The following is a 23063-nucleotide window of genomic DNA, read 5'->3' on the forward strand; positions in this document are numbered from 1 at the left end:
GAAATTTGATGCGCGATTGTATTAGCATAACATGAGGAGTAGAAGCATAACATGAGGAGTAGACTCTAGCATCCCGGGAGGCCATGTATAATAATCGGAAAACGCCGGGTGCAAATACTGTAAAAATGGGCACTAGGCAGTACTGCTCCGAAAGCTAGTGCAAGGGTGCCCTGGATGCAGAGACATGTCATAAGTGATTCAAATCATCATGGGTAATGTTGCCGTCCATGCGTTGGAGAAAAAAAATGAGGCTCCACACCAGTCAGACAGCTGCACCGCAAATGAGGTCTGGGTTTGGGGCTCCCGACATGAAACCCCTTAAAGATTGGCATATATGGTCAGAGGGTACAGTAAGGTGTATTCCTTTGGAAGGTACTTTTTGATGTCTGGAGGTACGAGACTCTAGATTAAAAATCGCTTGGAAGTAGCTCAGCCGTGGCTTCAGAAATCTGTAATAATGAGTGAGTTGGATGTGTAGTACACGCTTGTGTGGTTAAAGTTCTCCTACCTGTTTTTCAACTTTGTGTGGCTGGCCCATGCAAGGTTTTCGAGCTGCTCTCATGCTTTTACCATTGTATTTTTTTCTATTGCTAAAAGAGTGAAGGCAGCATTACGTCTGGTTGTTTTTTTCTATTATGGTTTTGGAAACTCTCATTGTTTGTATGTAACAATATGTTAGAACCCACCGCGTCGGCCCAGCTATACGTCACAGCCATTGTATTTAAGAGTTAAAGAGGGTTTCCTTGTCAGTTTTGATGAATGCCAGTGACAATTTACCAATGTACACAAATGTTGTATTGTTTGCCATTCTTTGCAGGTTAAAGATGAAGGATAGAGTAATAACTATGGTTTATAAGTATCTTTTTCAGATCCAATGGGTTCCTGAAAGTGTATGTACAAAGAAAGCAGGTGTGTGTACACATGCATAAATACACACGCCTAAAAGAAGGTATAAGTATAATAGGCTGTTTCATTGTTTCATTTTTTTTTTTTTTTCTACACCATTCTAAACCCTGCGTCTCTTCCTACGGTTTGTAATGAGGAAGAAAATGAGGGGGGGGGGGGGGGTAATGGTAAGAATGACAGTTTTCAAACTAATAATACCATCTTTCTAATTCTAAAAAAGTTTGTGACCTAGGAGGATGAGGTTCCACGACTGTCTTTCTTTGATGAAATTTGAATCAGCAACCAGCGGTGAAGAAGGCTCCCATCCCAGATGCTAAGAAGCTTTTTGTCAATGGTTCCAGGTAAGCCACACATAGTTCAGTGACCACAGTTGGTGAAAAGTGAAAAAGAGTTCATTGAGTTCCCACATGTCTGGGTTATCTCCATAAGAGGTTTATTTTGAGGTCAACCAAAAACAGGGTTGTACTTTCCTCAGTAACTGTCGACATTCTCAACTGATGGGGTAGGTGCAAGCACTGTAACGTGAACTTCAAAAGGTCCACCACAGGGTTCATGAGTCCCTCCTGGACCCTGACACAATAATTGGTTTACATTCTTTCCAACCAGGTGACTGGGCTGTTAGCTTGAGGGACGAGACAACTGGATCCACGCCAGCCACTGCAAGAAGCTGCTCAACCACACCAAAGAATGAGGAGTATCTTTATTTATATTTTTTATTTTAGTGTAATTTAGCAAAGGTAACGATGAAAAGCATCCCAACTTATTGTTTAAAGTGTATTCTCCAACTAGCCAAGAAAACGAACTGGACCAATTGCTGGGTCTACTCTGAATCCCCACCGATCTTTAGTACCCCAGCGATGACAGTGGTACATGCTATATATGATGTTCAGAATGGTATGAGGAATTTTGAAAAACGAGTAAAAACTCCAGACACTTGTCAATAGAACTTAACGATACATTTCTAGAAGGTAAAATTAGTTACAGTTTTAACAATAGCTTTGGTTCTTGCCAGTTTGGGTATCAGGACAACTAGGTATCCCACAAGTGTGCTTCAACTTTAGTTCGGTACTTATACAGGTCTTATAAGGTAACTCCCCCTAACGCAAGAGGTTCATGCGTTCTGGTGAAACTCATCCCAGCAACTTATGTTGCGGCCGATCGTGAGAATCTGATGGCATGAAGGAAGGTAAGAATGGCAGGAAGAGCGAGAAGGGAATTGTTTACCAACCCCAACCAGGTCTGGGCATGGTTTCTTGCTTGTACAGGATGGGGGCTTGAGCTTATGAAACAATTGAACAATTTCTCATCCATTGTGGATGGGGTGTTCAATTAAACTGTTGAAGCTGCAAGGAAGATCCCACAGGAACAACAGCAGATCAAGACCCTTCTATTAAAAGATGACCCACGATTATCTGTTGGCATCCAAGGGGGGGTTTCTGTGAATTCATAGGTAAAGATTGTTGTACCTGGATCGGGGATACTAGTGACAAAGTTCAGGCCCATATGGATAAGGTTAGATCCTGCAAGGCAAAGCCAGAGCTATAGTTAGTGAAGGTTGGAATCCTTTTAAGGGTCTTGGAATCTTTGGAAATTTTTTTATTTTTCAGCGGATCGTGGTTGAAGGAAGTAGGGGTATATATACTTATGTTGATTCTGTTTCTATTCCTTCTATATGCCGTGATAAGGTGCTGCTGTTGCCTGATTGGAAGAGTGAACAGCGCCCGAGCAGATGACCACATTTTCCTTGCTGAGGTGAGATGCCCCGAAGCCCAACCCACGTACAAGACACAGAGGATCCCAGACTGACCAGCCTTCGTGTCCTCCTCTAAGTCATTCCTCCTGAAGAATAGAGTCTACAAGTCAAGCCATGTTTTCCTTTTTATGGACTCGTATGGATTGTAAGGACTGATTTATTTCCAGGTGCAAGAAGAAGATGGAAGCATATGACAAAGAGGAGGGACTGTTGTGGAATTTTTTATTAATGTATGTTGTCAGATTTCCCCCAGTTTCAGTTTTGCTGCACTACGCTCATGAGAGCGTATTCGCATATACAGACCTTAGTGGAAGACCATTGATTGCAGAAACCCTCCTGTGGACACGGCAGATCTGTTTGCCCTTTCAGGGATGTTTGTTTATGCCTCACCAAGAGACTGGCCACCTCATGACGATTGCATTAACACTCCTAGCAAACAGATCTGCATACATGGGAACAATAGCATAGCCATACGAAATTATAGCTCGTTGAGCCATGGTAGAGTATGGCGCACGTCAGTGGTAGCGGTAGGGATGTGCACGCAGTCGTAGTCAGAGCCCTGTAAAGTAGTGTTAAGCTGGCCGCATGGCTCTGCACACGACCATTTGCACACGTCACTACTGGAAATATATTTGAATATACAGTATCTCACATAAGTGAGTACACATTTTTGTAAATATTTTATTATATCTTTTCATGTGACAACACTGAAGAAATGACACTTTGCTACAATGTAAAGTAGTGAGTGTACAGCATGTATAACAGTGTAAATTTGCTGTCCCCTCAAAATAACTCAACAGGAACTCATGTTCAACTCGAACATTGGCTTTAAAAGTCTATGGGAGAAATCAAAAGTGCTAATTTTAAAGGCTTATATGCAAGTTATTGTCATAAAAAGTGTTTGGGGACCTGGGTCCTGCCCCAGGGGACATGGATCAATGCAAAAAAAAGTTTTAAAAATGGCAGTTTTTTCAGGAGCAGTGATTTTAATAATTCTTAAAGTCAAACAATAAAAATGCAATATCCCTTTAAATTTCGTAGCTGGGGGGTGTCTATAGTATGCATGTAAAGGGGCGCATGTTTCCCGTGTTTAGAACAGTCTGACAGCAAAATGACATTTCGAGGGAAAAAAGCCATTTAAAACTACTCGCGGCTATTGCATTGCCGGTCCGACAATATACATAGAAGTTCATTAATAAAAACGGCATGGGAATTCCCCACAGGGGAACCCCGAACCAAAATAAAAAAAAAAAAATGACGTGGCCCTTCAGGTCTGGTATGGATATCAAGGGGAACCCCGCACCAAAAAAAACAAAAAAAAAAAACGGCGTGGGTCCCCCCAAAAATCCATACCAGACTCTTATCCGAGCACGCAACCTGGCAGGCCACAGGAAAAGAGGGGGGACGAGAGAGCACCCCCCCTCCTGAACTGTACCAGGCCACATGCCCTCAACATTGGGAGGGTGCTTTGGGGTAGCCCCCCAAAACACCTTGTCCCCATGTTGATGAGGACAAGGGCCTCATCCCTACATCCCTGGCTGGTGGTTGTGGGGGTCTGCGGGCGGGGGGCTTATTTAACAAGGGGACCCCCAGATCCCGACCCCCCCTGTGTGAAATGGTAAGGAGGTACAAAAGTACCCCTACCATTTCACAAAAAAAACTGTCAAAAATGTTAAAAATGACAAGAGACAGTTTTTGACAATTCCTTTATTTAAATGCTTCTTTTTTCTTCTATCTTCCTTCATCTTCTTCTTCTTCTTCTGGTTCTTCTGGCTCTTCTGGTTCTTCCTCCGGCGTTCTCATCCAGCATCTCCTCCACCCTCGTCTTCTATCTTCTTCTCCTCGGGCCGCTCCGCACCCATGGCATGGGGGGAGGCTCCTGCTCTTCTCTTCATCTTCTTCTTTTCTTCATCTTCTTCTTCATCATCTTCTTTTCTTCTCTTCTTCATCTTCTTCTCCGGGCCGCTCCGCATCCATGCTGTCATGGAGGGAGGCTCCCGCTGTGTGATGGCGTCTCCTCGTCTGACGGTTCTTAAATAACGGGGGGCGGGGGCACCCGGTGACCCCATCCCCTCTGACGCAAGGGACATGACGGGACTTCCCTGTGACATTCCCCGTGACATCACAGGGAAGTCCCGTCAAGTCACCGTGTGTCAGAGGGGGGCGAACCGTCAGACGAGGAGATGCCATCACACAGCGCGAGCCTCCCTCCATGCCAGCATGGATGCGGAGCGGCCCGGAGAAGAAGATGAAGAAGAGAAGAAGAGAAGAAGAGAAGAAAAGAAGCAGATGAAGAAGAAGATGAAGAAGAGAAGAAGATCAAGAGAAGAGCGGGAGCCTCCCCCCATGCCATGGGTGCGGAGCGGCCCGAGGAGAAGAGGATAGAAGACGCCGCGGAGGAGATGCTGGACGAGAACGCCAGGGGAAGAACCAGAAGAGCCAGAAGAACCAGAAGAAGAAGATGAAGGAAGATAGAAGAAAGAAGAAAGAAGAAGCATTTAAATAAAGGAATTGTCAAAAACTCTTGTCATTTTTAACATTTTTGACAGTTTTTTAGTGAAATGGTAGGGGTACTTTTGTACCTCCTTACCATTTCACACAGGGGGGGGCCGGGATCTGGAGGTCCCCTTGTTAAAGGGGGCTTCCAGATTCCGATAAGCCCCCCACCCGCAGACTCCCACAACCACCGGCCAGGGTTGTGGGGATGAGGCCCTTGTCCTCATCAACATGGGGACAAGGTGTTTTGGGGGGATACCCAAAAGCACCCTCCCAATGTTGAGGGCATGTGGCCTGGTACGGTTCAGGAGGGGGGGCGCTCTCTCGTCCCCCCTCTTTTCCTGCGGCCTGCCAGGTTTCGTGCTTGGATAAGGGTCTGGTATGGATTCTTGGGGGGACCCCACGCCGTTTTTTTTTTTTTTTGGCGCGGGGTTCCCCTTAAAATCAGTACCAGACCCGAAGGGTCTGGTATGGAATTTAGGGGGACCCCCACGTCATTTTTTTTTTACATTTTGGCCAGGGTTCCCCTTAATATGCATACCAGACCTGAAGGGCCTGGTATGGAATTTAGGGGGACCCCCACGTCATTTTTTTTTAAATTGTGGTTCGGGGTTCCCCTGTGGGGAATTCCCATGCTGTTTTTATCAATGAACTTCTATGTGTATTGTCGGACCGGCAATGAAATAGCCGCGAGTAGTTTTAAATGGCTTTTTTCCTTCGAAATGTCATTTTGCTCTCAGACTGTTCTAAACACAGGAAACATGCGCCCCTTTACAAGCATAATAAAGACACCCCCCAGCTACGAAATTTAAAGGGATATTACACTTTTATTGTTTGACTTTAAGCATTTTTAAAATCACTGCTCCTAAAAAAACGGCCGTTTTAAAAAAAATTTTTTGCATTGATCCATGTCCCCTGGGGCAGGACCCAGGTCCCCAAACACTTTTTATGACAATAACTTGCATATAAGCCTTTAAAATTAGCACTTTTGATTATTCATGTTCGTGTCCCATAGACTTTAACGGTGTTCGCGTGTTCGAACAAACTTTTTTCCTGTTCGCATGTTCAGGTGCGAACCGAACAGGGGGGTGTTCGGCTCATCCCTACTCAACACACAGCCATTAATGTCTAAACCGCTGGCAACAAAAGTGAGTACACCCCTAAGTTAAAATGTCCAAATTGGGTTCAAAGTGTCAATATTTTGTGTGGCACCATTATTTTCCAGCACTGCCTTAACCCTCTTGGGCATGGAGTTCACCAGAGCTTCACATGTTGCCACTGGAGTCCTCTTCCACTCCTCCATGATGACATCATGGAGCTGGTGGATGTTAGAGACCTTGTACTCTTCCACCTTCCATTTGAGGATGCCCCACAGATGCTCAATAGGGTTTTGGTCTGGAGACATGCTTGGCTAGTCCATCTCCTTTACCCTCAGCTTCTTTAGCAAGGCAGTGGTCGTCTTGGAGGTGTGTTTGGGGTCGCTATAATGTTGGAATACTGTTCTGCATCCAAGTCTCCAAATGGAGGGGATCATGCTCTGCTTCAGTATGTCACAGTACATGTGGGCATTCATGGTTCCCTCAATGAACTGTAGCTCCCCAGTGCTGGCAGCACTCATGCAGCCCCAGACCATGAAACTCCCACCACCATGCTTGATTGTAAGCAAGACACACTTGTCTTTGTACTCCTCACCTGGTTGCTGCCACACACGCTTGACACCATCTCAACCAAATAAGGTTATCTTGGTCTCATCAGCCCACAGGACATGGTTCCAGTAATCCATGTCCTTAATCTGCTTGTTTTCAGCAAACTTTGTTTTGCGGGCTTTCTTGTGCATCATCTTTGGAATAGGCTTCCTTCTGGGACAACAGCCATGCAGACGAATCCCGACGCAGTGTGCGGCATATGGTCTGAGCACTGACAGGCTAACCCCCCACATCTTCAACCTCTGCTGCAATGCTGGCCTCACTCATACGTCTATTTCCCAAAGACAACCTCTAGATATGACACTGAACACGTGCATTCAACTTCTTTGGTCGACCATGGTGAGGCCTGTTCTGAGTGGAACCTTTCCTGTTAAACCGCTATATCGTCTTGGCCACCGTGCTGCAGCTCAGCTTCAGGGTCTTGGCAATCTTCTTATAGCCTAGGCCATCTTTATGTTTAGCAACAATTCTTTTTTTCAGATCCTCAGAGAGTTCTTTGTCATGAGGTGCCATGTTGAACTTCCAGTGACTAGTATGAGAAAGTGAGAGCGATAACACCAAATTTAACACACCTGCTCCCCATTTACACCTGAGATCTTGTAACACTAATGAGTCACATTACACCGGGAGGAAAAATGGCTAATTGTGCCCAATTTGGACATTTTCACTTAGGAGTGTACTCACTTTTGTTGCCAGCGGTTGGAACATTAATGGCTGTGTGTGGAGTTATTTTGAGGGGACAGCAAATTTACACTGTTATACAAGCTGTACACTCACTACTTTACATTGTAGCAAAGTGTAATTTCTTTAGTGTTGTCACATGAAAAGATACAATATACAATATTTACAAAAATGTGAGGGGTGTACTCACTTATGTGAGATACTGTATACATGTGTCTGATTGGTTCTTTTGAAGGAATACAAGTATCTGATTGGCTGATTCTGAAGCCACCACCTTAATTTTGTTATTCATGTTTACAGTATAAATAAAAAGAGCATATCCTGCTAGAGAGGATTTGGCTAAGCTCAGCGTGATACCAGCGTCTGTCTGTTACTTGGAGGTGTACAAGCGTACTTTTCCGAGATTATACAAGAGAGTTGTATTTGTGTTTTTCAGCACAACAAAATTATTTGCTTATAGGAGAAGCTTATAAATATTCCATTACACATGCTCTACATATTGAATCTGAAAAGAGTCAGAAATAGACTTACTGAAGGAGGAGCTTGCAGAGGCAATCAAGTGTTTGGAAGACACTGCAAGCAAGACAAAGAATTTACAATGTAGGGCACTCAAATTTAAACCTGCAATGGCTTCAAAGTGTGTTCAAACCAGGGCAGGCAGAGCTAAAGATTTGAATGCGCAGCGTGAATCCCTCATAAACAAGTCTAATATTGCCCTAACAAAGTACAAAGACCCTAAGCCTGTAAGCAGAAGTAGGACATGTGCCACTGTTACTTCCCATAAGCGGGAAGCTGAGATACTATCAGCTTGAATAAAGATGGCCAAGTTAAGTCAGTTAACAAGAAGGCAAGACTTTTGGTCTTCAGGAGACACATGTGGACTGATTTACTTAAGGTGGTGGTCTCTAGAGAGGAAATAGATAGGATTACTACACCAGCATTGCTTAAGAAGTGGAAGCAAGTGGTTGGGAATGGTATCTTCAGTCACATTAAGTGTTTTTGTTGTCAAAGAATGGGTTATTTTGCTACAGAGTTCTATGATGTGCAGACTGGACAACAGCAGGCCAGTGTTCCCAGGACAGCATGGAGAGAGATGCAGGTGTACTCTTTCCATTGGATATCAATGACTTTCTGTGAAAGTGTTAGGGCAACAGTGGACACCCTACAGTAGTTTTGCAGTTAGAAATGGGCAGATAGAGAAATGTGAGAAGTGAGCTATGTTTTTGGCACAGTTGGAAGGAACATAAAATCAGCTTTGTCTCTTAATTTTTTAAGGTACTGAGCATTGAGAGGTGGAGCAGGCAGAGCAGATGACCAGATCAGATGGGAGGAGGCAGACCAGAAGATCAGATGAGATCCTGAGGAAGATGCAGATGATTTCCTAATGGTGACTGAATTGTAGTGGACATTCATCTCAGCATTTCTTTATGACCATGAGGACAAGGAAGGAGGACAAGGGACTTCATCATCTGGATCTTTCTTTCCACAGACTGCCAAGGACATTGCTAACTCTGCTCAAGGGAAAGTTGCAGCTTCCAAGGACAAAAATGTCTGATCACCCAGAACATACGGGGGGTCAAAAGGGAATTATTTCCTCACATTTACAATACGGGGGGGGGGGGGGGTTGTTTTGCCCTTTCCTGGACAAAGGCTGTTGATAATTAATAGGCTTTACATTTTTCAAATATTATGCTATAAAATCAAGAGGCGGAATGTGTTGCTATGGATATTTATAAGTATAAACATATGATATTTTTAGGTATCGTGCTGGATTTTCACGACTTAGCTATCGCAATGCAGGCGGCAAAAAAGACAAAAGAGATCAGTTTTCTCACTGTGTTGATATTTAGGTGATTTTATATCAAATATATTTGTCAGTTAGATTGCATAGTTCGATTCTTTTCAAGATCATGTGCTGTGTTTAGAATGTTCCACAACTCATACATTGATCAACCCATCAACTCATTCATTCAGAAAACTTTTTGAATTTTTTTCACCTAATATAAGGCTTTTTCTTAATAGACTTAATTAGATTCTAACATTAATCAGTCCTCCCTTTGCCCATCCATGAAATAAAATATAAGACTTTTTCTTAATGGATGAGTTGAAGAGTTAGTGACCCCCTATCAGCACTATGCCAGCATTATCAGTGTAACAGCAGCTGAGCTAGAAGATCAAAGCTGACAGTGGAATGAGGTACAACGTATAAAACAACAAGAAATTTTAGCATCTCCAACAACCCTCAGGGCATCGTATAACAAGAATTAGAAGTAAGTAAGCTGGGCCCAGCACACAGCAAAAAAAATGTTTTTCCCTGGGATACATCTTTAACCACTTCAATACAGGGCACTTTCCCCCCTTCCTGCCCAGGCCAATTTTCAGCTTTCAGCGCTGTCGCACTTTGAATAACAATTGAGTGGTCATGCAAGGCTGTACCCAAACAAAATTTTTATAATTTTTTTCCCACAAATAGAGCTTTCTTTTGGTGGTATTTGATCACTACTGGGGTTTTTATTTCTTGCGCTACAAATAAAAAAAGACCGAAAATTTGGAAGAAAAAAAAAGGTTTTCTTCATTTCTGTTACAAAACTTTGTAAGTAAAGTGTTTGTTAAGTAAATTTTCTCTTTCACTGATGAGCTCTGATGAGGCTGCACTGATGGGCACTGATGAGGCAGTACTGATTGGCACTGATGAGGTGGCACTGATGGGCACTGATGATGAGGCACTTATATGCAGCACTGATGGGCACTGATAGGGGGCACTGATATACAGCACTAATGGGCAATAATAGGTGGCACTGGTGGGCACTCATAGGCGACACTGATGGGCACTGATAGGTGGCACTGATGGGCACTCATAGGAGGCACTGTTAGGCAATCATAGGTGGCACTGATGGGCACTGATGGATGACACTGATGGGCACTGATGGATGGCACTAATGGGTGGAACTGATAGATGGCACTGATAGGCAGCACTGATCAGGAGGCACTGGCAGGCATCATTGATGGACACAGAGTGCCAACCTAATGGGCACTGATTGGCAGCCCTGGTGGGCCCACCTGGTGGTCTGAAGTGGGCATCCCTGGTGGTCTGAAATAGGCATCCCTGGTGGTCTGAAGTGGGCATCCCTGGTGGTCTAAAGTTGGCATCCTCGATGGGTCTGCACTGATAATCATTGCACTGATTATCAGCGGACCCCCCGTCAGGAAAGAAGCCGTTTACCTTTCCTCTACTCGTGCCTGTCACTCCTTTCTTCTCTCTAGCTGTGGGTATCTCCCAAGTGGGCACTTTAAGAAAAGGCGGAGGATTTAATCTCCCCTTTCTTCCTGGATTTCTAACCCACACCCCTTGTTTATGTGTGTCTAGTATCTTAGTTATATATTTACATTGTTCATTTTCTACATTGTAGAAAAGGTTGGAAAAAGACACATTTGGTCCATTTGGTCCAACCACTGCATGCATGTGTGTCAGTTTTTGCATTTGTCAGTATGTACTGTATATCCCTGTATATTGCATTGATTGAGGAAGACATCTGGAAGTTTTCTTGGGGTATAGGGGGAGCACAGGCGTGCCCGCCACGGTATTGAGGAGCCGATACGCGTGCCCGGTGGTTGCGATGTCCGCCAGGCACCCACGATCACTCCTGACAGAGCCAAAACGAGGATCTGTGTGTGTAAAAACTCAAATCCATGTTCTGGCAGGGGATAGGAGACAGATCGTGTGTTCCTAGTATATAGGAACACTGATCGGTCACCACCCCCAGGCAGTCCCATCCCCCCTACAGTTAGAACACACTGAGGGAACACATTTAACCCCTTGATTGCCCCCTAGTGTTAACCCGTTGCCTGCCAGTGACATTTATACAGTAATCAGTGGCTATTTTTAGCTCTGATCACTGTATAAATGTCAATGGTCCCAAAAAAGTGTCAAAAGTGTCCAAACTGTCCACCGCAATGTTGCTGCCCCGATAAAAATCGCAGATCGCTGCCATTACTAGTAAAAAAAAATTGCATAAATCTATCCCCTATTTTGTAGACGCTATAACTTTTACGCAAACCAATCAATATACGCTTATTGCAATTTTTTTTTACCAAAAAAATGTAGAAGAATATATATCGGCCTAAACTGAGGAAGAAATTTGTTTTTGTTTTTTAAATTGGGGATATTTATTATAGCAAAAAGTTTAAAATATTGTTTTTTATTTATAGCACAAAAAATAAAAACCGCAGAGGTGATCGCATACCACCAAAATAAAGCTCTATTTGTGGGGAAAAAAAGGACGTCAATTTTGTTTGGGTACAGTGTTGCACGACCGCGCAATTGTCAGTTAAAGCGACGTGGTACCATATCGCAAAAAATGGCCCAGTCAGGAAGGAGGTAAATCCTTCTGGGGCTGAAGTGGTTAAAGAAAAAAGACTTTAGTATCACTTTAAGGTTTCATGAGTCTGAGATGTTGTTATACAAATTGCTGTGGACTTTCTGCCAACTTGAACAAGTCTGCACACTTTTTTATGACCTCTCAATTTTCAACTACAGCTCTTTAGACATTTTATGTTTGTTTCTGCATTCTCTAATGTTAAACACCAAATATATCTTTTAAGCTTTGGACAAAGTGTTAAAGAGTTAAAATTGAAATTGAAGCCATTGGGGAGATTATTCCTCACCTTTAGTTTTTCAGTTGAGCCTGTATAATAAATAAAGGACCACAGGTGGAAGGTGACTCAGCAAAGCTTGGAATTTACAGAAAAACAATTCCGCTGCCTATATCTGTGGGCCGTCATGCTGATAACCTTTCCTTACATATTTTCACTGTTTTCTCTTTTTGAATTGGCAAGATTGGAACAGGTTTATTGACAGGAAGAATGTAATATATGCTGTGTCATTAAAGTGTTACTAAACTCATTCACTATATCTGCATTCACTATATCTGGTCACCCACAGTACACAGAACATGGAAATGCAATCATTTTAGTAAATATAACCTGCTAAATACCTTTTCTCATCAGCAGTATATAGCACTCTTGTGACTTCTATCAGTGCCTGGTGAAAGCTTGTAGGAGTTTTCATACTGCACTGGCTGTCCTATCAGGATGCAGGACCCCTGACCCTATGCCTGGACAGTGCAGATTGGCCCTGTGCTGATCATGATCACATGCACTCTCGCAAGAAAAAAAAAACTCTCTAGCAATACACACCAAACTGAACATGTGCAGCCTGACTCCAGTAACTAAGTAATCTAATCCGGACATGTTTTAGGGGCAATGCAAGAAGGAGAGGATCTGTGCATACATCAAACAGCCCTTTTACACAATGCAGATAATTAACCCCTTTGGTTCCACAGTGAGTATAACAAGCATGCTTTACTGCATATACAGACTGATTTTACTGTTGTGGGTTTAGTAACACTTTAACACTATAGACTCAAGTTTAACGCAAGAGTTCCTAAACCTTTTATCACTACACAACCCTGGTGGATTGCCAAATATGTCTCTATACCCCCTTTGCCAGACTATCAAGATACAGTCACTAACAATGTTACTCGCATGTCACCTGACACATCAAGTTGATTTATCTACTTTAAATTTCATGTTCAATAATGCAGAGGACCCTGTTATTTTCTTTTTAATTATTCAGAGATTTTAGCCCATACCATCCTCACTTGGTACCCCTACCCTCAAGGTGAATAAAAACATAATTAAGCTGTATTGTTTAAGTGGATTCCACAAAAGCAGTATACTCTCTGCTTGAACTGTTGTTGCAGTAGATCATCACATTTTCATATACTACATTTTCTTTGCCTTAAATGCCTTCAATTTGTTAGTTTCATGACAGGTTTAGCTCATCTGCAAGGAGCACAATGTGCTGAGTTATTCTGACAAAAATATTGCATATTAACACATGCTAAAGATACATTTTTACTTACTTAGCTCATAAAGCCTATTACATTTTGCTAAAATGCTAAGATGCTAAAATAAATCTGATATATTTCTAAGTTCTGAATCTGAATACTTGCTAGGTTATGGAAAAATAGTAAACTATCTCATACAAGAAGACAGTGAGTTCAATTACAGAAATGAGCTGCTATTGATATAGTTTGAAAACTGTAATTTAATACCGCTCTTCATACGCTTATTAAGAATAATAAAATTCAAAACCAATCTGCATCTGAAAAAATATTGTATTTTATTAGCTTATTTTTTTCTATGGTGTCTCCCAAGTGCTGACTGCACAGCCATTGATCAAGTCCTTCTTATTTTCTTCAATATCTTCTCTTCTTTCTTGCAAAATAATTTTTAATGATTAAATAAATTCAGTAATATTGCTCAATTCTAAAGGTCCAGCTATGACATGTAAGCCTTTATTTATCAAAAGAAGTAAGCCAGACTCTGACCACAACATATTTAAAGTCCTTGAATCCTTTTGGAGGTACTTATGCACTGTAAATCATCTACAATTTGAATTATGGAATCATTTTCTGTGAATACCTAAAGTAAACGCTACTTTTTAAAAAATGTTTTGCGCTAGACATTAACTGTTCAGCATAAAACACTTAAGTAACACGATTCTGAAACAGTTTGTGAATGGAAACCAATCCGCTTCTTTCTTCAGCTTGGGATAAATTCCTCTCTATGTATTGATACATAAATACTTTAGTATATATACTTTGTCCCATTTCTTCCTTCTTCTGAAAATTGATGTTGCAGCCAGGAAAGACTGAGATGTAGCTGACACACTGCACTTTAGATCTGGGAGCCACAGTGCCACTAGCAGGTGAATCCTTTCCTGACAATTATGTTACTTAGATGGATGAATAATTCCCACAAAAACATTTGCCTAAAGACTTCAGATGTGCCTTGTGTACCTAAAGTCCACCCTATCCTCTGTTGGTCTAATTGCCAAAACTTGGTTTAAAAGTATGACAATTGTTTTCAGTTTCGTGTTTTAGGGGGTATAAAGAAAGCCAGGGATGGGTTCCCGGAATTCGGAGACTCAAAGAGATTTTGAATGGGAAAAAGCCTCCAACCCTGACTACAGGCACTTTGGATCTGAAGGGGTTAACCTGCCTGCAAGATATAGCTGAAAATAGCAGGAAGCAGCTAGGAGATCTCCATGAGGTGTTGTGTGGAGCAGGATACACTTGTGAGTATACACTTCTAAGTTCCGTCGACCATTTCTTTGGAACTCTGGAGTGGGTACAGGCTTTGAACACTGTTATGGGACAAGGTTTATTCAGGTGGTGAACCATATCTTTCCTTTTGTACCGCAAGTGTATGGACTGTTTGTTTTGTTTATGCTGCAGAAAGCTACTTTGTTTTGCCTGTTTTGAAGGAATAAAGACTGTTTTCTTTTACCAATAGAGGAGGCTGATGATCCGAACTCCCCCAAATATCACGGGGGCTGACAGTGGTTGCAAGTTTTTTTTTATAAATGCATCTTAACGTAACAATTCAACCTGCTGTAGTTCATACAAGCAGATCCTATTATAAGGTCCGGCAATCTTGCAGGTGTAATAAAATTAAAGTAGAACTATGAAAATAATGATACAGCACAATATACTCTCTTATAAGAAGGAAGTATTAACAACGCTAACACTGAGCTTTAACAGTGTAATATATAAACTCACAAGAAGGTGAGCGTAGACATGAGGTAGATGTTCATAAAACATATGAAAAATATATCTATAGGTATATATATAAAGAGTCCAATGCTATGTATAAGAACCCACAGTCCCAAGTAGATAGTTCATAAAAAACACAGAGCAATGTAAAACACACTGATTATGTCAGCTGCATAGACTCAAAGGTAACATAAATAGTTCATTGCATGAAGAGGACAGTGATCATAATTAGAGAATATATTTCTTCTGGAGTGCAGCAACTAGACCATCACCACATCACCGCGTGAAAAACCCTTATGGATGTGAGCTTACCAGAGGTAAGACAAAGACAAGCCTGTCAGCTACTTTTCTCTTAAGGATCAGCTCCTCCACCTCCAGATTCCCTCAGTCCTCCTCAGTCAAGATCATGTATTAACATGTAGAAAAAATAGAAGGGGAGGCTCTCCATAGTCTAAAACAGTTTATTTATAACAAACCCACAGAGATTCCCCCCTTAAGCAATTGCGCTTACATAATAGAAGTAAAAAACAGCTTTGACTTGTACAGCATCAGCTCACCGCTGGTCGGAACTGAGAACGCCCGCCCACCTCGATGAGTCCCGGGATGACGCTGCTTGTCTCTAGCTGGTAGGTCATGTGGTCACGCCCTGATGCCTTTCGTGATTCCGTCTTCAGAGGGCATGGCCACGCAACACGACTCTACAGTTTAAATAGCATGGGAGGTGGGCTCCTGCAGCGTTATCACGACGGGAGCCAACGGGATAGTACCCGCCCCTCTGTGTAGAGTTAACAGCTGGGATGCACCATTCCATCCATCCCCAGATGTCCACTCCCCATTAGCATCTTATTATGAGGCTAATCATTACCCATGCTTCAGAGAATTCACAGTATGTCATATAAGTAAACACAAAATACGTAATGCATGCATAAAAGCATTAAAAACATTAGGCAGTCATATAATCATAAAGCAATACTAACAAGGGCCATAGAACTCTGTAACCCAACTTTATCTTGGAACATTATTCATAGAATCAAAACACATCATTTTTTGTAAACATTTGGTTTAAAAACTCACATTTAAAACCACTATAAAATTGGCCAGCATCCTGAACCATCTTCATTGAAAAACTTTTCGCATTCTTAAAGACCCATGCTTCTAGGTAAACAATTGGTAAAAAAAAAAAAAAGCCTATAAACAGACCAAAATTAAACACTGGCACAAGAATGCCCTCATAATAGTAACCACAGAATAAAGAACGGCTAACAGTCCGCATGAACAGAAACTATCCACCGTCAATAACAATCATTCAATCAGGTTGGATTAACTTCTTAAATCACAAACTCAAGCGATGCATGCTTAATCCTTTGCAAGACCGGCATATCATCCCAAAAAAGTAATGTAGAGTACAATATAATGTAGAATAAAAGTTATGTAGAATAAATTTTGAAAAACCATATAAATCTTTCAGCATGCTGGAAAATCGATCATTTGGCTAATCATACACCAATTCAAGGGGTGTAAGTAAGATATTCATTCCAGAGCTGGGATACCGACCCCAGATATGAAATACAAGTCAAAAGACATAAATTCTCATAAATCTTCCAGCATGCTGGTAATCAAGCGTTAAAAAATGAAATACAATATAAAAACCAGAAAAGTTTCAAGGGGTGTAAATATGATATTCATTCCAGAGATGGGGTACAACCCCAGATATAAAATAAAAGTCAAATGATAAAATTCTCATAAATTTTACAGCATGCTGGTAATCGAACATTTAAAAAATAATAAAGTAAAATAATATATAAAACCAAAATGTACCATAGGAACCAGAAATAGTGAATAATAAGAGCAAAATAATAAATAGATTAATAATTGCTAATGAAGCAGTTTAGGTCAAGTTCAATATTCAGCCTAGATTCACGCCTAGATATCTCCCTGACCATATTAGCTCCTCTCCAATTGGGGTGTACTTTGTCTATACCCCAAAATTTCAGGCCTTCTGGGTTCCTATTGTGCTTCTCCCTAAAATGTAGTGGTACGCTGTGCTTTTTATATCCTTTCAGGATGTTATATATATGCTCTGACACCCGTTTACCTAAAGTCCTTTTCGTACGGCCAATATACATCAAGCTGCACGGACATTCCAATGCGTATACTACATGTGTTGACATGCATGAAATGAATTCTTTAATTTGGAATTCCTTACCATTGGCCATTGAGGTAAAACGAGTTAATCCTCTCAGGTGCGTGGAGACTTGCTGACAAGATTTACACTTTCTGCACGCATAAAAACCGGCTCGGTCCCAGAACATTTTGGGTTTATTTGGGGGGTCAAGTACTTTTTTAACAACATGGTCACCAAAAGATGGAGCCTTTCTGTATATAAAAGGCGGGTTAGCCGGTAGGTGTTTACAAAGCACCCTGTTCATACTCAGTATACTCCAATGTTTTCTAATAATGGTCTCTATTTCTTGGTACTGTTCGTGGTACCGGCTTATGAACCCCCATTCGTGCATAGAGTCTTGTTTTTCTGGGAGCTAGACAGGCTTCTTGTGAACTGAGGCCCACTTGTGTAATCACATTTTCAAGAGGTTTAGCCTTATACCCCTTTTCCACAAAGCATTTTTTAATTACTTCTGCCTGAGTTTCGTAGTCGCTATCCAGTGTACAATTATGGCGTATACGAGTGAATTGACCTTTTGGTATATTACGCAACCATTGTGGGTGGTGGCTACTCTGCATAGGGATGTAACTGTTACGATCTGTACCCTTAAAAAATGCCCTGGTGTACAGATGATCTTCTCCCTTCTTTACGGTGACATCTAAATAATGTATTTCTTCCTGACTCCAATTAAATTCCAATTTGATGTTGTTGGTGTTGGTGTTGCTGTTTAACCATTGGGAGAATTCAACAAGAGAGGCCTCAGTACCCTGCCATGCCATGAACAGATCATCAGTGTATCGTTGGTAAAAAATAAATTCTCCTCTCTTGTTGTTATATATCCACATATCCATCCTCCCATTCACTCATGAAAAGGTTTGCCAGGCTAGGTGCAAACTTTGCTCCCATTGCAACGCCTGCATACCAGAAATAATTATGTGTAAGGCAGTAATCAAGGATCATACCCAAAAATTTCTTTTGAATGCGGGGTAGGTCTTCCCTCTTACTGAAAGCCCAATTGAGCGCCAAGAGGGCATCCTCATGTTGGATTATGGCATATAACGAGGACACATCAGCCGTCACAAGGAATAACTGTGCATTTCTCTCAAAAGATATACTTTTTATTCTCTGTATGGAGGAGGTAGTATCCCTCAAATACGCTTTTTTGTAGTATTATAATGAATTATCCTAATCATTTTATATTGTCATATCATGTTTAACCCCTGACGAAGGGGGCAAAGTGTGGCCCCTGAAATGCAGTGGAAGTTGCATTCATGACATGTTTGGACTCCAAAATTTTGGTGGGGTACTCCACTTCTGTACTCATCTGTACTAAGTAATATCTAACTAAGGCTCTAATGCCCTTAGTCTACTTCAAACTATGGCCCTTCAGTTGATCGGGAAACTACAATTCCTATCATGCCTAGTCATGTCTGTAAATATTATGCCCCGTACACACGGTCGGATTTTCCGATGGAAAATATCCGATCGAAGCGTGTTGTTGGAAATTCCGATCATGTGTGGGCTCCATCAGACATTTTTCATCGGATTTTCTGACACACAAAGTTTGAGAGCAGGCTATGAAATTTTCCAACAACGGAACAAAATCCGTTGTTGGAAATTCCGATCGTGTGTACACAAATCCGACGGACAAAGTGCCACGCATGCTCAGAATAAATAAAGAGATGAAAGCTATTGGCCACTGCCCCATTTATAGTCCCGACGTACGTGTTTTACGTCACCGGGTTTAGAATGATCGGATTTTCCGACAACTTTGTGTGACCGTGTGTATGCAAGACAAGTTTGAGCCAACATCCGTCGGAAAAAATCCTAGGATTTTGTTGTCGGAATGTCCGAACAAAGTCCGACCGTGTGTACGGGGCATAAGAGTTTTATCAGAGTTTTTTGTAGAAATATGGCATCCCATTAAAAAATATGCATAGCAGTACTGAATTATAAGTGTATTCCCATTTACATTTTTCCCTTAGTCCCTCTAAAAAATCCCACAAATACCTGTTGAGCCTGCCATTGAAGTCTACCTAATGCAGGGGTCTCAAACTGGTGGCCCTTCAGCTGTTGCGAAACTACAAGTCCCATCATGCTTCTGCCTGTGGGAGTCATGATTGTAACTGTCAGCCTTGTAATGCATCATGGGACTTGTAGTTTCACAACAGCTGGAGGGCCACCAGTTTGAGACCCCTGACCTAATGCTTCATGCAATAGAGTCACATGGATGCTGCACTGCTCCTGGATGTGGAGCAGAGTTGCCACTTTCATGTAGGCTGTGTTTGCATGCACTACAGTGGGATGAAAAAATGATGCAAGGGGCATGGCTATCAGCATTGCCACTGTTAATTCAAAAGCCTGTAGCCTGTCAATAAGCACCTGACTACACACAGTACTGCTTTCTAGATTGGCAGCACTGCCTCTGTCAGGGGAATTCCCTCACTGTGAGCTGCGGTGTCTGGGATGGGAAGCATATGAGACACAAATGAAAGATTTGGCTCAGTCAGGGAAGGTAAAGGATGTTTTTTTGTTTAACCACTTGCCGACCAGCCGCTGTCATTATACTGCGGCAGGGCGGCACGATCTGTCGTAGCTGTACGTCGGCTCCTTTAACCAATTCAGCCCCGGAAGGATTTACCCCCTTCCTGACCAGAGCACTTTTTACAATTTGGCACTGCGTCGCTTTAACTGCTAATTGCACAGTCATGCAATGCTGTACCCAAACAAAATTTGTGTCCTTTTCTTCCCACAAATAGAGCTTTCTTTTGATGGTATTTGATCACCTCTGCAGTTTTTATTTTTTGCGCTATAAACGGAAAAAGACCGAACATTTTGAAAAAAAATGATATTTTCTACTTTTTGTTATAAAAAAATCCAATAAACTCAATTTTAGTCATACATTTAGGACAAAATGTATTCGACCACATGTCTTTGGTAAAAAAAATGTCAATAAGCCTATATTTATTGGTTTGCGCAAAAGTTATAGGGTCTACAAACTAGGGTACATTTTCTGGAATTTACACAGCTTTTAGTTTATGACTGCCTATGTCATTTCTTGAGGTGCTAAAATGGCAGGGCAGTACAACCCCCCCAAATGACTCCATTTTGGAAAGTAGACACCCCAAGAAAATTGCTGAGAGGCATGTTGAGCCCATTGAATATTAATTTTTTTGTCCCAAGTGATAGAATAATGACAAAAAAAAAAAAAATTACAAAAAGTTGTCACTAAATGATATATTGCTCACACAGGCCATAGGCATGTGTGGAATTGCACCCCAAAATACATTCAGCTGCTTCTCCTGAGTACGGGGATGCATGTGGGACTTTTTGGGAGCCTAGCCTTGTACGGGGCCCCGAAAACCGATCACCGCCTTCAGGATTTCTAAGGGTGTTAATTTTTTATTTCACTCCTCACTACCTATCACAGTTTTGAAGGCCATAAAATGCCTAGATGGCACAAAGCCCCCCCAAATGACCCCATTTTGGAAAGTAGACACCCTAAGCTATTTGCTGAGAGGCATGTTGAGTATTTTGCAGACCTCACTTTTTGTCACAAAGTTTTGAAAATTTTAAAAAGAAAAAAAAATTGTTTTTCTTGACTTTCTTCATTTTTAAAAACAAATGAGAGCTTCAAAATACTCACCATGCCTCTCAGCAAAAAGCTTGGGGTGTCTACTTTCCAAAATGGGGTCATTTGGTGACAACTTTGTGCAAAAAAAAAAATTGTCTTTTTCCCGCAACTTGTGTCACAATATAAAATATTCCATGGACTCAACATGCCTCTCAGCAAATAGCTTGGGGTGTCTACTTTCCAAAATGGGGTCATTTGGGGGGGTTGAACTGTCCTGGCATTTTATGCACAACATTTAGAAGCCTATGTCACACATCACCCACTCTTCTAACCACTTGAAGACAAAGCCCTTTCTGACACTTTTTGTTTACATGAAAAAACATTTTTTTTGCAAGAAAATTACTTTGAACCCCGAAACATTATATTTTTTTTGAAAGAAAATGCCCTACAGATTAAAATGGTGGGTGTTTCATTTTTTTTTTCACACAGTATTTGCGCAGCGATTTTTCAAACGCATTTTTTTGGGAAAAAACACAGTTTTTTAAATTTTAATGCACTAAAACACACTATATTGCCCAAATGTTTGATGAAATAAAAAAGATGATCTTAGGCCGAGTACATGGATACCAAACGTGACATGCTTTTAAAATTGCGCACAAACGTGCAGTGGCAACAAACTAAATACATTTTTAAAAGCCTTTAAAAGCCTTTACAGGTTACCACTTTAGATTTACAGAGGAGGTCTACTGCTAAAATTACTGTCCTCGATCTGACCTTCGCGGTGATACCTCACATGCATGGTGCAATTGCTGTTTACATTTGACACCAGACCGACTTGCGTTCGCCTTTGCATGAGAGCAGGGGGGGACAGGGGTGCTTTTTTTTATTATTATTATTTTTTTGCTTTTTTATCTTATTTTTAAACTGTTCCTTTCATTTTTTTTTTAATCATTTTTATTGTTATATCAGGGAATGTAAATATCCCCTATGATAGCAATAGGTAGTGACAGATACTCTTTTTTGAAAAAATTGGGGTCTATTAGACCCCAGATCTCTCCTCTGCCCTCAAAGCATCTGACCACACCAAGATCGGTGTGATAAAATGCCTTCCCAATTTCCCAATGGCGCTGTTTACATCCGGCGAAATCTAAGTCATGAAATGTTCATAGCTTCCGGTTTCTTAGGCCATAGAGATGTTTGGAGCCACTCTGGTCTCTGATCAGCTCTATTGTCAGCTGGCTGAATCACCGGCTGCTTTCTCAGGTTCCCTGTTAGGACAGGAGAGCCAGAGAAAAACATGGAAGACGGTGGGGGGGGCATTCCCTCCCACTGCTTGTAAAAGCAGTCTAGAGGCTGGTTAGCCGCTAGGATTACTTTTACATGAAAGCCGACCGCTGGCTGAAAAGAATGATACCAAGATGATACCTAAACCTGCAGGCATCATTCTGGTATAACCATACCAGTACATTGCTGGTCCTTGTTGGGCATATATTGTAATCTTGTTTTTTCATGCAGCCTGTGGGCTGAACAAAAAAAAGAGATTGATCGGTGGGTATGCCCACCATTACAATACCGCCCTTCATCCACCCACTTCTAATGATGGGCATAAATGCACCGTTTATATATGCCGAAGCATGGGGGCATCCTCCCGCAAAAGGTAGGAACAAATCGTTCCTCTGCCCCTGCTGCCCCCATGCTTCGGCATATATCACATCCACTGGAGTCATGGCTTTATATATCGTGGGAGCAAACGCTGTTGCTGTCAAGATAAATAAATCCTCGCTGCAGCTGAATGGCGTACCTGAAGACAAAAAAATGGTTAACAATAAAACACAGTAAACAGTAAAGTATAAAAAATTGCATACCTGAAAAGCAAACATGATAAAACATAATAACAATAAAACATTGCAGAATAGAATACAGTAAAAAAGAGCAGAACAATAGAGAGAGAATAGAGAGAGAGAGAACAATAAAACGATAACTATTTTTTTTTTATTTTATATATTTTTTGTGTTTTTTTTTTTACACTTTTTTTTGTAACTGTAACTTTTGTAACTGTAACCGGTTCCAGGTTCGGGTCTAACTAGTGTATGCTCAAAGCATTCACCAATGCAAAGACCAGGATTGTCAGGACAGGAGGGACAATAATAGCGGGTGTCACGCC

The sequence above is a fragment of the Aquarana catesbeiana genome, linkage group LG03 (assembly GCF_042186555.1).
Source record: "Aquarana catesbeiana isolate 2022-GZ linkage group LG03, ASM4218655v1, whole genome shotgun sequence".
In the NCBI taxonomy this organism is placed as follows: domain Eukaryota; kingdom Metazoa; phylum Chordata; class Amphibia; order Anura; family Ranidae; genus Aquarana; species Aquarana catesbeiana.